Source organism: Myotis davidii, unplaced genomic scaffold (genome assembly GCF_000327345.1).
Source record: "Myotis davidii unplaced genomic scaffold, ASM32734v1 scaffold238, whole genome shotgun sequence".
NCBI classification, from domain to species: Eukaryota; Metazoa; Chordata; class Mammalia; order Chiroptera; family Vespertilionidae; genus Myotis; species Myotis davidii.
Genome location: NW_006293779.1, coordinates 10,260,676 through 10,274,360, shown reverse-complemented (window position 1 = coordinate 10,274,360; position 13,685 = coordinate 10,260,676). Strand labels below are relative to the sequence as shown.

The 13,685-nt window shown below is 43.6% G+C and overlaps 1 protein-coding gene across 2 annotated transcripts in view; it reads right to left on the bottom strand.

The window, feature by feature from the left end:
• Positions 1-10,178, bottom strand: part of OSR1 (odd-skipped related transciption factor 1) — a 79,736-nt gene extending 69,558 nt beyond the window's left edge. The window contains exons 1-2 of one of the 2 annotated variants that reach the window (XM_006767554.2): positions 10,135-10,178; positions 5,216-5,343 (exon numbers count right to left, since the gene is read on the bottom strand). The gene's annotated coding sequence lies outside the window, so the exon portion shown is untranslated. Of the gene's footprint in view, positions 1-5,215; positions 5,365-10,134 lie in introns of those variants that run through there. The other variant, XM_015566408.1, reaches the window with a different exon arrangement.
• Positions 10,179-13,685: the final 3,507 nt, after the last annotated feature.

Sequence of the window (13,685 nt, the reverse complement as noted above, 5' to 3'; positions counted from 1 at the left end):
CAGAACTTGGCTGGAGATTGTGGCTAGAGATCCTGGCAAGGCTGCTGATCAACTGAACGCTGTCTCCATGTCATTCCTTCTTCGCCGACTCTGTCCACACCTTTGGGGACCCTTGGACCTGCTGGGGTTGGACCCCAGCATTTCACTCTGAATAAAAAAGCATAATTAGGTTTGCAAAGGCCCATTGTACCTAAAAAAAAAAAAAACATGCAGAAGAAAGTGTGTGAAACACCTATGTTAGGAGGTTGTCAGGTACATGGTGAGGTTGGAGAAACCCGGAAGGTTCAACCCTGACACCTTCTCACTCAGCTGCCATGACAGTGATCTCACCTACGATATCCCAGGCTCCTCCCTACAGAGTCAGTGCTTTGGGTTATGAGCCATGCATGTGGATTGCTCTGATGAAATACCATCTCTTTCTTGGATTGGCACAAAGACCTCAGCTCGGTGGGGAAAGCAGCCCTCTCCAGCTTGATCTAATTAACACAGGATCCATAACATTAGCATTGCCATCTAGTATACTCTGAAAGACATGAAAAGTCAGTTATATGGTGAGTCTAAAAATGAAAAGTCTAAAAATGAGGACCACAGACTAGAAATATGTAAATATAGGTGGGTGTGGGGAGACCTTAGTCAACAAATTTCTACCAGCCTTTTTCTGTACACCTAGCCTTATGTAACAAGCTGGATATATGGCAGATATGACTAGTAGCCTACAGAGTATTTCATCTGTATTTCCTTCTTATTTACAGAAACCCAATTTTGTTTGGGGAAAGTGGGGAGCAATGTGTATGGATAAAATGCTTTTCTCTCAGGATCACTTGCAGCTAGAGACTGATCAGGTGATATAACTGTGGTCAAAATTTAAGGAGAAGTCTATTAGATATGAAAAGTGTTTTTCCCCCCCTGATTAGAGATGGACTCAGTGGTACATTCCTTTATTCCTTCCCTATTTAAGTTTCTTCTACCTAGAATATACTTTTGATGTCTGAAGATGAAATGGCCATCTCTAAAAAATGCCATAAGGATGAGGAAGACAGGAATATTTCCTTGAGTAGCTGCACTGCCCCCAAATTGCGAAACTTTAGACTTCTTTTCATGTGGAAAAAGTAAGCCCAGTGAAGGTTACATGCACCCAAATGCAATCCTAACTGAAAGGGATGGGAAGTTGTTCCAGATTTTCATGAACCTGCAATCTAGTAGAGTCTCTGAAAATTCAAAAGAATATTTCAACAATGAAGATTGGTCAACTATGCCATATGGAAAACATGGAAAGAAAAAGGTTTCATAGGAAAACAAGGAAGAATAGCGCCTGGTTATTGGGGGGGTCACTGGGTACATTGAGTGAGTCTTTTATAAACCTATTCCTTATATAATACAGAATTATTTATCACTAGAGGTCTGATGCATGAAGATTCATGCAAGAATGGGCCTTCCTTCTCCTGGCTGCCGGCACCACCTTCACTTGGCCAAAAGAAAAAGGTTTCATAGGAAAACAAGGAAGAATAGCGCCTGGTTATTGGGGGGGTCACTGGGTACATTGACTGAGTCTTTTATAAACCTATTCCTTATATAATACAGAATTATTTATCACTAGAGGTCTGATGCATGAAGATTCATGCAAGAATGGGCCTTCCTTCCCCTGGCTGCTGGCACCACCTTCACTTGGCCAGAGCGGCCTTTCTGCCTTCCCACACTGCCCAGAGGCCCCTGGACACTTGGCTGCTGTGTATGCAAATTAACCCACCATCTTTGTTGGGTTAATTTGCATATTCACTCCTGACTGGCTGGTGGGCATCGTGAAGGTACAGTCAATTTGCATCTTTCTCTTTTATTAGTGTAGATTCTCTTTGCTGTTTATACCCCCAAAGTCCTTCTCATCATAGCATGACAACTCTTCTAGTCTTTTTCCCTCTCTTTCAAAATGTACCCCCCACAATTTACCCAAAGTTTGTCCTGAGTTTGGCCTTGCCATTCCTGCCCATTTCCTTATACCTTCACAATCTAGTCTCCTCATTTTTGCAAGTTCTTCTTTGTCCTTTCCAAAGTAAAGTAGTTAAATTAGTTTGCTTGCTTTGTTCCTCTTTCTCAACCATTATCCATATCTGTGCCACAATCCCAGAACAGAACTGGCAAAGACAAAATTATCTCTAGCATGAAAAGGCAGATGGAAGCCATTAACATCACCTTTTAATATTTTTTAACCTCACATAGATATGAATAATTAAAACACACTCATAGACACATGCATTCATCTGCCTTTAGTAACATGCAAACAAGGCTTGCTGTAGAAAGAGTCAAATGTCAACGCTCACCTTCATCCATTCCTTCAATTTAACTTGGCTAAACTATAACCTGCCATTCAGTCCTCTACACGGGAGCTGAATCAGCCCATTTCATGACATTCCAAGCAATCCAGAAAACTACATTTAGAAAAATAATGCAAGCACCACACATTCATAAAGCACCTCCTCTCCCTGCAAATCCTGGAGGTGGGGAAGGCCTTCCTTCCCCCTCCCCCGCCAGCCAGTTTACACCGGAAGCCACAACCTGTCCCCTCTGAGCTTGGAAGGCCTCATCCCCAGAAACCATCTTGCCTTAGTAAAGAGTGCCCTCACTTCTAACGCCACATCTCACAGTTTATTTTTGGTTTCTGATGCCCTTTTTATTGTCATCTGTCTTTCATCAGTCTCCCACAGAGAATTCCAGCTACCAGTGCTAACGACATTATTCACAGTACCACCATTGATGCCAACACGAAATGGAAATACATACTCTTTTTGTTAGGGTGCATACACTTCCTGGCTTAATGAAGCAGAGCCACGCGGCAGGCTTATCTCAGTTTATAATAAGAAAATGCCTTGGTGTGTGTGTTTGTGTTATAAAGAAAAGCTAAAATTAACACTTTTAAGATCGCCTTCAACACATGAGTAAACTTTATGATAAGCCAAAAAAGAAAATCAAGGTAAACGTTGATTAAAATACCAAACCAAATTAAATTTGATCTAATAGTGTTTACTTGTTTTAACATCTGGAAAAGTTTGGGCATACACTGCAAACATTTTTAACCTAACTTTAAAATCAATGGTGCTTAGTTTCCACAGATGTATTTAAGTTAGAGTCTTTTAAAGAAATTATATTTTAGGGATCTATTTTTGCATTTAACAGGCAAATATTTGGATCATAAGGTGCCAATGGAAAAAATATCTAAACATCTTCCCTAGTGGGTTCTCAAAATAACACCCCTAGGATCTAAAAAAATATCATTTACCTGTACCTTTGCTGGGTATAAAACAAACAGAACTGGGGAATCTCCTATGTAGGGTCGCAAGGGAGAAGTAGCTGCTGGGGTCCTCTAAACTGGCCCTGACTCCAGGGATGCACTAAAGCCCAGAGAATCACTCCTGCACAGTTGAGGGGTTCAGTTGATATTCCTAAGTCTTCTAAGCTAAATGCTGTGTCTCCTATGGTCCCTATAGGCTCTGTCTCCTCCTCCCACCCCGACCCCCACCACCATCCCCCACCCCACCACCACCACCACCACCATACTTCCATACTTTTTTTTTCAGGGGTTGCCTGGGATCAGACAAGGTGTAGATCATTCTCCCAACATGTAGGGCTTTGGGTAGAAAAGCTCGCACCCCGTCTTACATACCACGGGGGAACACTCTATGTGCCACTGGGTGGAAGGGTGGGCTGGGTACTTACGGGGACTAGCTTGGGAAGAAAAAAAAGCTGGAAAGGGAATTTGAAGACCCAGAAAAGCCCCAGTCCAACCTTTGCAAAGGCTAAAATTCTGTTCTTCTGTTACAAAAACTCTAAAGATTTGTCTCATTTTCTTGTTGGCATTAGCATAACCGTGGACTCTGTACAGGAATCTGGTTCCCCACACCTTACTCTCTATGTCTACACTCAATGCTGTTTTGTACTTGGTTTGTCAGCTCTGTCTTTCCCGAATTCTCAGACTGGACTGCAGCTTCTGGAAGGGTGGGGTCATCTCTTAGGCTTATTTTTCATCTTCTCCATCAAGGCCTAACTAACACAGGACTTGCTGAGTCCACAGCAGGTGATAGGTTCTATTTGGGGTATTGAGAAAGCACAGGGCTGGTTAATCTTTTGTGTTGGATTTTTCAAGCACCCGTTTGATATGCTGGGAGAGCATTAGAGAACAGTAGATAAAAATGTAAGTTGTCAACCATAGAAACAACTTCATCTCCTTTTTTTCTTTTTTATTCTGTTTTTCCTTCTCACTATATTATACCTTTTGGATGCAGCGAAGCGGGGTTCAGGCCAAGACTCTGAGCTTTGTGTGTTTGCTAAGGACTGTGAACGGCAAAACTGACTTTCTTATTAACAAAAGTCTGGTCTACACTGTGATAAAGCTTCACATTTCTGATTTTTAAAAAATCCCGTGGTAGACACATAGCCTCTAAATTCTCATCTCCCAGGGTAACTTCATCCACATACTCATAACTGAGAGCAGCCTGTGGTTGGAAAGCACGCACTCATTTACTCCTCAGTTTTTGATGGTAGAGGGGAGCAGAGGTTAGCCACGAGGGAGTAATTCTTTAAACACTAAGAATCATAGCCCTTCTTCTCTCTTCTTAGCCTTAATCAGCACTTATTACCTTAACCCATACCACATAAAAACACCTAATAATTCATTCTTTTCTACCCCCTTTGTCATTAACTTTCACATTTCTACCTTGAACAGTGGTTTTCAAAGTGTGGTCCGTGGACCAGCAGCGTTAACATCATCCGGGAATTTAGGAACGGTAATTATCTAGGTGTTATCCCAACCCTCTGAGTCCAGAGCTCTGAGTGTGGGCCCAGCTATGTGTGTTTTCACAAGCCCTCTGCGTGATCCCAGGGACTAAGCATCTTAGAGAAACAGCTCTTCCCTTCGCCATTACACTCTAAAGACGGGACAGGAAGAAACTCTTGAGAGCCAGGGGCGGGCCTCCAGAAGGCATCACGGTACAAAACGGCCAATCCATGGTTAGCACCACAGGCCCAATGGAGGGACACACCCCAGAAGACGACCGACTGGGAATGGGAGAGGAAGTGATTGCCCCACATAATCAATAAATTGCATGGGGATGAACAGAAGCATCTGCTACTAACATTTTCAAAGCTTCGTTTTTCACAGGTACATTCCAGAGGATAACAAACCACTTCCACATGTGGGGGCTGATCGCTCAAGGATATATCTTACCTGCCTTTCATGTCATCGCAGATTTCTTTAGAAGTTAAAGTTCACTTCAAAGTCATCGTGAAGCCAGAAACTTTTCCAGGTGCAACGATGAGTCTTCAGAGATGTTGGTGATCAAGGTCCACGGAAAACTGTGAATTAGGGGAGGGCGGCCTGGGCTAACCTCTCACTCTGCCTGACCCCTGCCCACGTCAATCACCTAGCATCCCCCAGGAGCCTCATTAGCACATCAGGGCTGGGGCCTCCCTCCTAGAGGTACAACTCAAAATTTACCTGCTCTGTGTCCCCTCATCACCTCCCACCCCATAAATGGCTCCTTTCCTGCAAACATGGTGCATCTTCTGCCCCACAGGGGTGGTCTGATTTTCCTCCCTTGAGGGCAGGTCCTGGGGCCTACACATCCTTTAGATCCCCTAAAGCTCTGGCCATCAGGGTTTGCTTTCTAATGAACACAGGCATGATACAAGTTGGTGAACCACAGAAATAATTCTGCATGGGACATGAAGCTGATAATTCCAGGCATTTTAGATGTAGAATACCAACAGCAATGCATGAAGAGGTCTGCTGAAAGTCATGTGGGTACTTATCTTCACTCCTTCCTCCAAAATCATTAAAATAAAGGGTTATAAAAGATATGAATGCCAACTGACAAAAGAAAGTAAAAGAAGTGATTACAGCAGACGAGAGATGGTCAACACCCTTTAGAAAATAGAAAGCAGATATACAAGTGGCAACTACAGTATGACTGCCAGTAAAAGGACTGTGGAGCCAAAAAGATTCAACCAATACAACTCTGGAAAGGCAATAGATTGGAGGGTAGCAACGTCTCCAAAGGGAGGGATGTAGGTGGAACCTGAAAACTATGTGGGGCTTATGTAAAAATTAAATCTCAGAATCCTTCCCTAACCCTTGCAACCAAAAATTGCCCTCCAGGCAAAAACAACAACAACAGGTTTACCCTCTGTAGAGTCTTTGGACTTGAGGACCCCAGGTGTCCCAATTAAAGGCAGGGGTGAGGCACCAAAACAGACAGAGGGGCGTATAAGTCAACATCTGGTGAAATGGTGAAAGCCTAAATTTCACCTGCTCAGCAGCCGGAACACCAAGAGCCAGATTTGTACTCCCCAGGCAGGGGGTGGAGAATGCCTCTCAGGGGAAACTGAGCAACCTCAAGGGAAAAGAAACCCACTTACCCTAGGAGCCCAATGCAATGGCCAGTTCCTTGCCCAATAGTCCTAAAGCAGAGCCCACAGATTAATGAACATTCCTCTCCTCACCCCAATCACAGCCACCGGGCATGTACAGGTTCAAATCAGCTTAAGATCTCAACTTGAAAATGAACCTCTATGCCATTCACTTGCACTAAGACATTTGCACTTAAAAAAAAAAAGTCATTTGCACTAAGTTTCTAATATGTGTCCAAACAAGAGAGAGAAGGGTTAGGGGAGAACTTGTTTAGAGAAAATAGAAGCAATTGAGGAATAAAGAAAACATTTTTAAAAGAATGAGTATTCTTAGATATAAGAAAAGATATTAAATCTATGCAGAAAATAATAAATGCTATTGAAATAACAGTAAACAAGAAAAACTTTAGAAACTCAAAATGTAATACTTTAAATTAGCATTTAAAAATTTGGTAGGCTATATAGATGATTAAATTCAAGTAAGTCTGGAAAATATAATAAAAAAGATGAATCAAAAGGTAAAAATAAGTTTGAAAATTAAAAAATAAACCATAAAAACCAACATTCAATTGATAAGCTAACCTGAAGGAATGATTAGCAAAAGAAACTGTAAAAAAAAAAAACCCACCTATAAGAAAATATTCTTGAATCAAAGGATATGGCTTTCCAGATCAAAATGGAATATTGCATAACCAGCATGTTGAATTAAAACAGAAGACCCATCAAAGCATGTCATCATAAAATTTGGGGAAAAGAGAAGCCTTTTTCTCTTTCCAGAGAGAAAAATCATACAAAGAATGTCCCCATACAAAGAATGAGGAATAAAAAATTGCCTCATACTTTTCCAAAAGTAGTATTGGCAGCCAGTAGACAGTAGAGAAATCCTTTAAAGCTCTAACTGAAAACTAGATCTAATCTAGAAATCTATGCCCAAACTATAATCAAATATGAGAGTAGAATCAAGATATTGTAAGGACACTAGACCTTACAAACTTTTTCTTCCTTGTATTTTTTCTTAGGACCTTACTAGAAGATCTGATTCCCCCCAATGTAAGGGTCTAAATTCAGAAAGAGGGAGCCATGAGGTCCAAGAAACCAGAGAAACAACTTCGGAGCAGATGAAGTAAATTCCCAGGGTGATGCTCAAGACAAATCCTCGGATACCAGCAAGGCAGCAGCCCCACAGCACAGACAATCCTCCCTGGCCGAGAAGGACAGGCAGATGGCTCTAGAAGGAATAACTCCAAGAAAAACAAAGCCTGAAGGGTTGTCGGAAGTACCTGTTCAGATTGAGAAGGGCTTTACTCTCTGCTAGAAAAGCTGGATAAGAATTAGTTCTACAGATAATAACAAGAACCAAAAGAAGAAACGATTGTCTACAGAAAGATAATGGGTAATCGTATATGTGTGGCTCATCTTTAAATATTTGCATAATTATATAATGCTAGACATTGAATATCGATTTCACTAAAAATGGTGCTTTAACTATAAAGGGGGAATGGGGAGATGGGATGGATCTGTATTTAGGGCAGGGGCAGAAGGGTCATGTAAAGAGAGTTAAATCCTCATCTTCCACAGAAAAAAAAAGTCAACAGATAACATGTAATGGGTATTGAAAAAAATTAACGACAGCTTAAACATGATATCTAGAGATATAGAGGTAAATGCCAGAGGTAACAATAGCAAGGATAGCAAGAGGTTACTTCTGGAGAATAAAAGTCAGGGCTGGGGGAGGGTGGAACAAGGACAGTTTATAATGCTATTTGATTTCTTGCTTTTCGGAGAAGCAGTATGGTATGGAGCTTACAAGCCCAGACCTGGATTTGGATATTAGTGCTGACAATTTTTGACTTTGTTCTCTCCATGCCTCAATTTCCCCTTTCAAGTAGGAATAATAATAATAATAATAATAATGCTTGAATCAGTTAATAAGCCCAAGCACTTAGAAGAGTGGTACTTCGTGGTTTATAAGTATTTGTTATTATTATTGAACTATATACACATACAACTTAAAAATAAAATAGAAAAATGTCGAGGAGTATACAAATATCGCTTTGAGCTCTACTTCTGAACACTCTGTTCTTTCTTCCTTTAAGGTAATAGTCAGAATTTTGTGTTCAGTTTTGTCCTAAATAAATTTACCAACCTCTGTCCCTTTTCCCCCACCATTGAAAATGTCAGTGTATGGTGCTAGGCAGGTACTGGAAATATCAGGGGGATCACTTCATAAAGTATATGGTTGTTTAACTCAGTGGTTCTCAACCTTCCTAATGCCGTGACCCTTTAATATAGTTCCTCATGTTGTGCTGACCCCCAATTTCATTGTTACAAATTGAACATAATTAAAGCATAGTGATTAATCACAAAAACAATATGTAACTAATGTGTGTTTTCCGATGGTCTTAGGCCACCCCTGTGAAAGGGTCGTTCAACCCCCAAAGGGGTCGCAACCCACAGGTTGAGAACCACTGGTCTAACTACTATGCTGTACACCTGAAACTAGTACAACATAATATTGAATGTAAACTATAATTGAAAAAAAAATGATAAGAAAAGAAAGGACACAGTAACATAATTTTTTAAATGTCAGTGAACACAGAAACCACTGAGAGGGCTTGGGGATCCAGCCCCCATCACCCACAGCCCTGACTGGGTGTCTAAGTAGTGGCCCACACCATCGCGTAAGCCTTCCCTTGGCTGGAGACCCCGGTATCAGCCCAGAACACACCAAGTCAGACTGTGGGTGTGTGCTTTTCAAAGCAACAAGTTGTATATCATCCTAGATCAGCGTGGTCATCATGAAAAGACTCGCTGTCCAGCTAGGGTTCCAGAGAGAGCTCTTTGTGTTTCAAAAGTGAAAGAAAGGAGGAGGAAGACACATCCTAGGAAGCAACTCGTCACTAGCTCTTCAAGGGCAAAAGAGGACCCTCCCTAACAGTCCCCTCTTCTCTGCCCCATGCCTTCTCCTGACCATCACCATCACCCTGTGGAGTCATTACACAGTGGGAAAACTAGAAGGCTGCTTCTGTTTTCTCTCCCACACTCCTCTGTCTTACTCACCTAATGCCCAGGCTCACATCAGCACCCACACAAGAGGGAAAGCCATGGTCACCGGGGATTCTGGTGTGACCTCTCCCACATGCATACCACAGCAGGACCCACGTGCTTCCATCACGGGATATGGTGAGTGAGTTTGCTCATGGCTCTGACATCTACTCGCTCTGAGACCTTGCATAGTAATGCCAGCTCTCCAGACCTCCGTCTGTTCCACAGTGAAAACTAAGCATCAGGCCGACTGGGAGGATCCCTGCCCTCACTTCACCCAGGGCATGTGAGGCCTGAGGAAGTGAGGGAACTCGTACAAGGCAACACATCGAATCAGAACTGGGACTTGAACCCCCATCTACTGAGCTTGAGACATTGCTCTTTCCATGGCGCTCAATCACTGCCAGATGCCTCAAGTGTCACCTCCCCATCACAGACTCTTCCCTAGGAAACCCCAGAACACCGCTCAGAACCCCATAGGAAGGTGGTATTGTCCTTTCACAACATAATTCCTTCCCCAAGGGTTTAGCACTAGGTTTTGATCTTACCAAGAAATTCCCAACTAAAGTAACACATGGACGATTAAAAGCTCCAAATCCATTGCAACAACCCTTTACTGGCATTTGCAGTCAATTTGCAGCATCTCTGACAGCAAGTTTTTATACAAAGTCAAGTTTTCACCCAAAGACTCACCCTGCTGTAGACCCGCTCACCGGAGCCTGGGGAATGAACAGAGCAGCTTCTGAACAAGTAAGCGTGACGCAGAGCCAACTGCTCGCTCCCCACTCCCTACCCACACCCACCCAAAGGCCAGTCTCTAACAAGCTGCTTGGCAACTCTGCTCAAGACAGCTTAAGGTCCAGGAGCGGATTGGGAACAGCTAACACTCTGGCAATCATCTTCCCTTCCCGTGAGCCCAGACTGCAGTGGGCGGACAATATGGCATTTTGCCTCTGATTTCAACCACTTCTCTAGCAATTCAGCACGAGATAAACATGGGCCTGCACAGCACAGTACAGCCAGCCCGTGTCCCCTGCCCCCCTGGTAAGGAGAGACCCTGGGTGACCCCGGCCATACCCATCCCAGGGCAGATGGAGCGGGCCACAGATTGCCAGTGGGACAATGCAGGAAGGTCGCTCTCCTTCTTTTAAGCCAAGGGAGCAGATGGGCCTGCGACTCTGCCGAAAGCAGCCTGGGAATCTTCGAGGACGGACAAGCCATTTGACTTTTAAGCCACTCACAGCAGCTGTTGGAAATTAACATTATGTATTCTGCTCTCTGCATGATTGCTAGAGATGAAAAGTCTAGAACAGTGGTTCCTCAACCTTCCTAATGCCGTGACCCTTTAATACAGTTCCTCATGTTGTGGTGACCCCCAACCATAAAATTATTTTCGTTGCTACTTCATAACTGTAATGTTGCTACTGTTATGAATCGTAATGTAAATATCTGATATGCAGGATGTATTTTCAGTGTTACAAATTGAACATAATTAAAACATAGTGATTAATCACAAAAACAATATGTAATTATATGTGTTTTCCAATAGTCTTAGGTGACCCCTGTGAAAGGGTCATTCGACCCCCAAAGGAGTCCCGACCCACAGGTTGGCGACCCACAGGTTGAGAACCACTGGTCTAGAACACAAGCTGAGGAAACACTGGGGCATCTTTTCTTCATTCTCTGGTTCCCCCTGGTTTTCTGGTCTCACCTCCCTCATCCATCCTCCACTTAACTGACCAGGGACATCAAACACGTCTCCAAACATTTTCTGCCCTTACTAGGAATTATCCAGGGCTCCTTGAAATCCCCAGTCTCAAGTCCTCATGCGGTGGCATGACCTTCAGGTGGCCCCACCCACAGCTTCTCCTGCCCCTTCCCTGCCCCACTTCTGCCTCCGCCACACAGAGCTGTGCAGAGCCCAGGTTCTCTCTCTCCTCTGGATTGTTGAGCACACACTTCCCTATACTCACAAAACCTTCCCAGGTCTCAGCAGAAATGCCTCCTTCTCCAGGAAGCCCTTCTAGGCCCTTCCAAACCGAGTATCTGTTTCACAGACTTGATTGTGAACCCTTTATAAGGGACAGTAACTTTCTTCTCTGAGTCCCTTACTTAGCACCCATTGAATAGGAAATATGCCATATTTCTTTTTAAAAAAATATATTTTATTGATTTTTTACAGAGAGGAAGGGAGAGGGATAGAGAGTTAGAAACATCAATGAGAGAGAAACATTGATCAGTTGCCTCCTGCACACCCCCTACTGGGAATGTGCCCGCAACCCAGGTACATGCCCTTGACCGGAATCAAACCTGGGACCCTTCAGTCCACAAGCCGATGCTCTATCCACTGAGCCTAACCAGCTAGGGCTTTTTTTTTTTTATCCTCCAGGTAATATATGCTCAAGAGTGGTTTGTGAATGACAGAATAACTTAAAAAACAACACCTGTATTTCCCCAACATAAAGAATTTGTGCCGTAATTTATAACACAACATAGGAAATATAGTCAATAATTTTGTTATAGTTATGACTGGTGCCAGGTGGGTGCTAGACTTATGAGGGGAAATCACTGTAAGTTATAACCACTAAGCTACCTGATTTAATATATCGAATGCCAACTGTAACGGAACAAAAGTGAAAAACAAAGAAAGTGCACTTTGTCCTCAGACACATGCAAGTCTAAACATCAATGATGTCAACCTGGGACTTTGCCTTTAAGTAGTTCATCAGGCCCGGCAGTCCCCAGGTGGCAGTCTGCTTCATGAGTCCCCTCCCTCCTGTTCCATTTCCTCCTTCAGCTGTTACACACTGCCCTGCAGGCTTCCTCTGCTCCAGGTGACACGTGGAGGGGGTGGATCCCACCCCACTTCACTTGCTCCAGGTGCTCAAGCCCCTCAGGACCCACAGAGAGGAGCCACGGGAAAAGCTCGCTGAGGTTTTCAGCTGGACAGCTGCACCTGTGAGCCACGGATGGTGTCTGTCTCCGGGGGCCCTCCCTCCACGTTTCTCACGCAGTTCTGTGAACACAAGCCCTCATTAGTGTCTAAGCCAGGTGGACCCAGGAGGCAGGGGTATAAAACGAGGTACGAAGGTGGGGGTTAAAAAGCATTGTTACTTCACTTTCTTATTCAAGTTCTGCTTCCTCCAGCCTAGAACATCCACTTTGCGATAGATAGGTTAGGCTGATGTGTATACAGGCTGATTGATCTGAGCCTGAGGTTCCCCTAAAATGATCAATGATCACCATCCAGGAAGCAGTGGGCTTTGGCCAGGATGGGACATGGCCTCCAAACTTGGTATCAGCTGTCCCCAAGGAAGTCTGTTTTTGTAAGGGGGTCACCGGCACACCCACTAGACACTCTGGTAAGATCGTGAATGGCTATAACATTAAAAGGCAGGCCCGGTTTGAATTACCAGGCTCTGATTCCTCAGTGGAGTTCTGGTCACACTCACTACACAAACCATCTGGAGCCTCTCTCTGGCACTTTGTTATTTACTCGCAGTCCCAGGTGGAATTAGAGCCCATAACTCACCGATGTCCGCCCCTCTTCTCCATGGACAGCGTCATCCCTCATCTCAGCAGTCACTCCCTGGCCATCCATCAGCCATTCCAATTTGGGGATCACTTGCCAAAGTGTATATTTCTCTTTGGGGATTATCATAAATTAATGTTTTACATTTTCGGGCTAGTCCCCCATTTTCAGGAGTGTTTTGCCTTTTTTTCTCTCTCTAAATATCACATGTCTCAAACTTATAAAGGACCATCGTATTCTTCCCCAGCTTTTCCTTCCTCCTTTCATAAAGAATTCTGGTAACCACCAGACCATGTGCTCCAACCCCTTTCAGATCTCAAGGAAGTCAACACCAAACCAACCGACCAACAGTGGGAAAACCCCACCAGCTCAGGGCCCTCAATGAGAAAGACAACTGCTGATCAGTTAAGACAGGGCATGTTACTGAGTTTCTCTGTGCCTAGTTTATCAGAGGATGAGGCATGAAAACATCTGAAGAAATGTACTGGGCAGTGCTCAGTTGCAGCAAAGAAAGAACCGTTCAGCTGCACAGATGTCAAAAGAAGGAAAGAGATGTGATGTGTCTGAGACTAGGAGAGTTACAAGGAGTTAGGCAACAGGTGGAGGAGCACAATAAAGGTGACACTGAAGAGACAATAGAGAGTCCCATGATGAAAGCTCTTGAGTACCATGTAAAAGAAGTTTGTATATTATTTTCAGAGTGAGTGGTAGG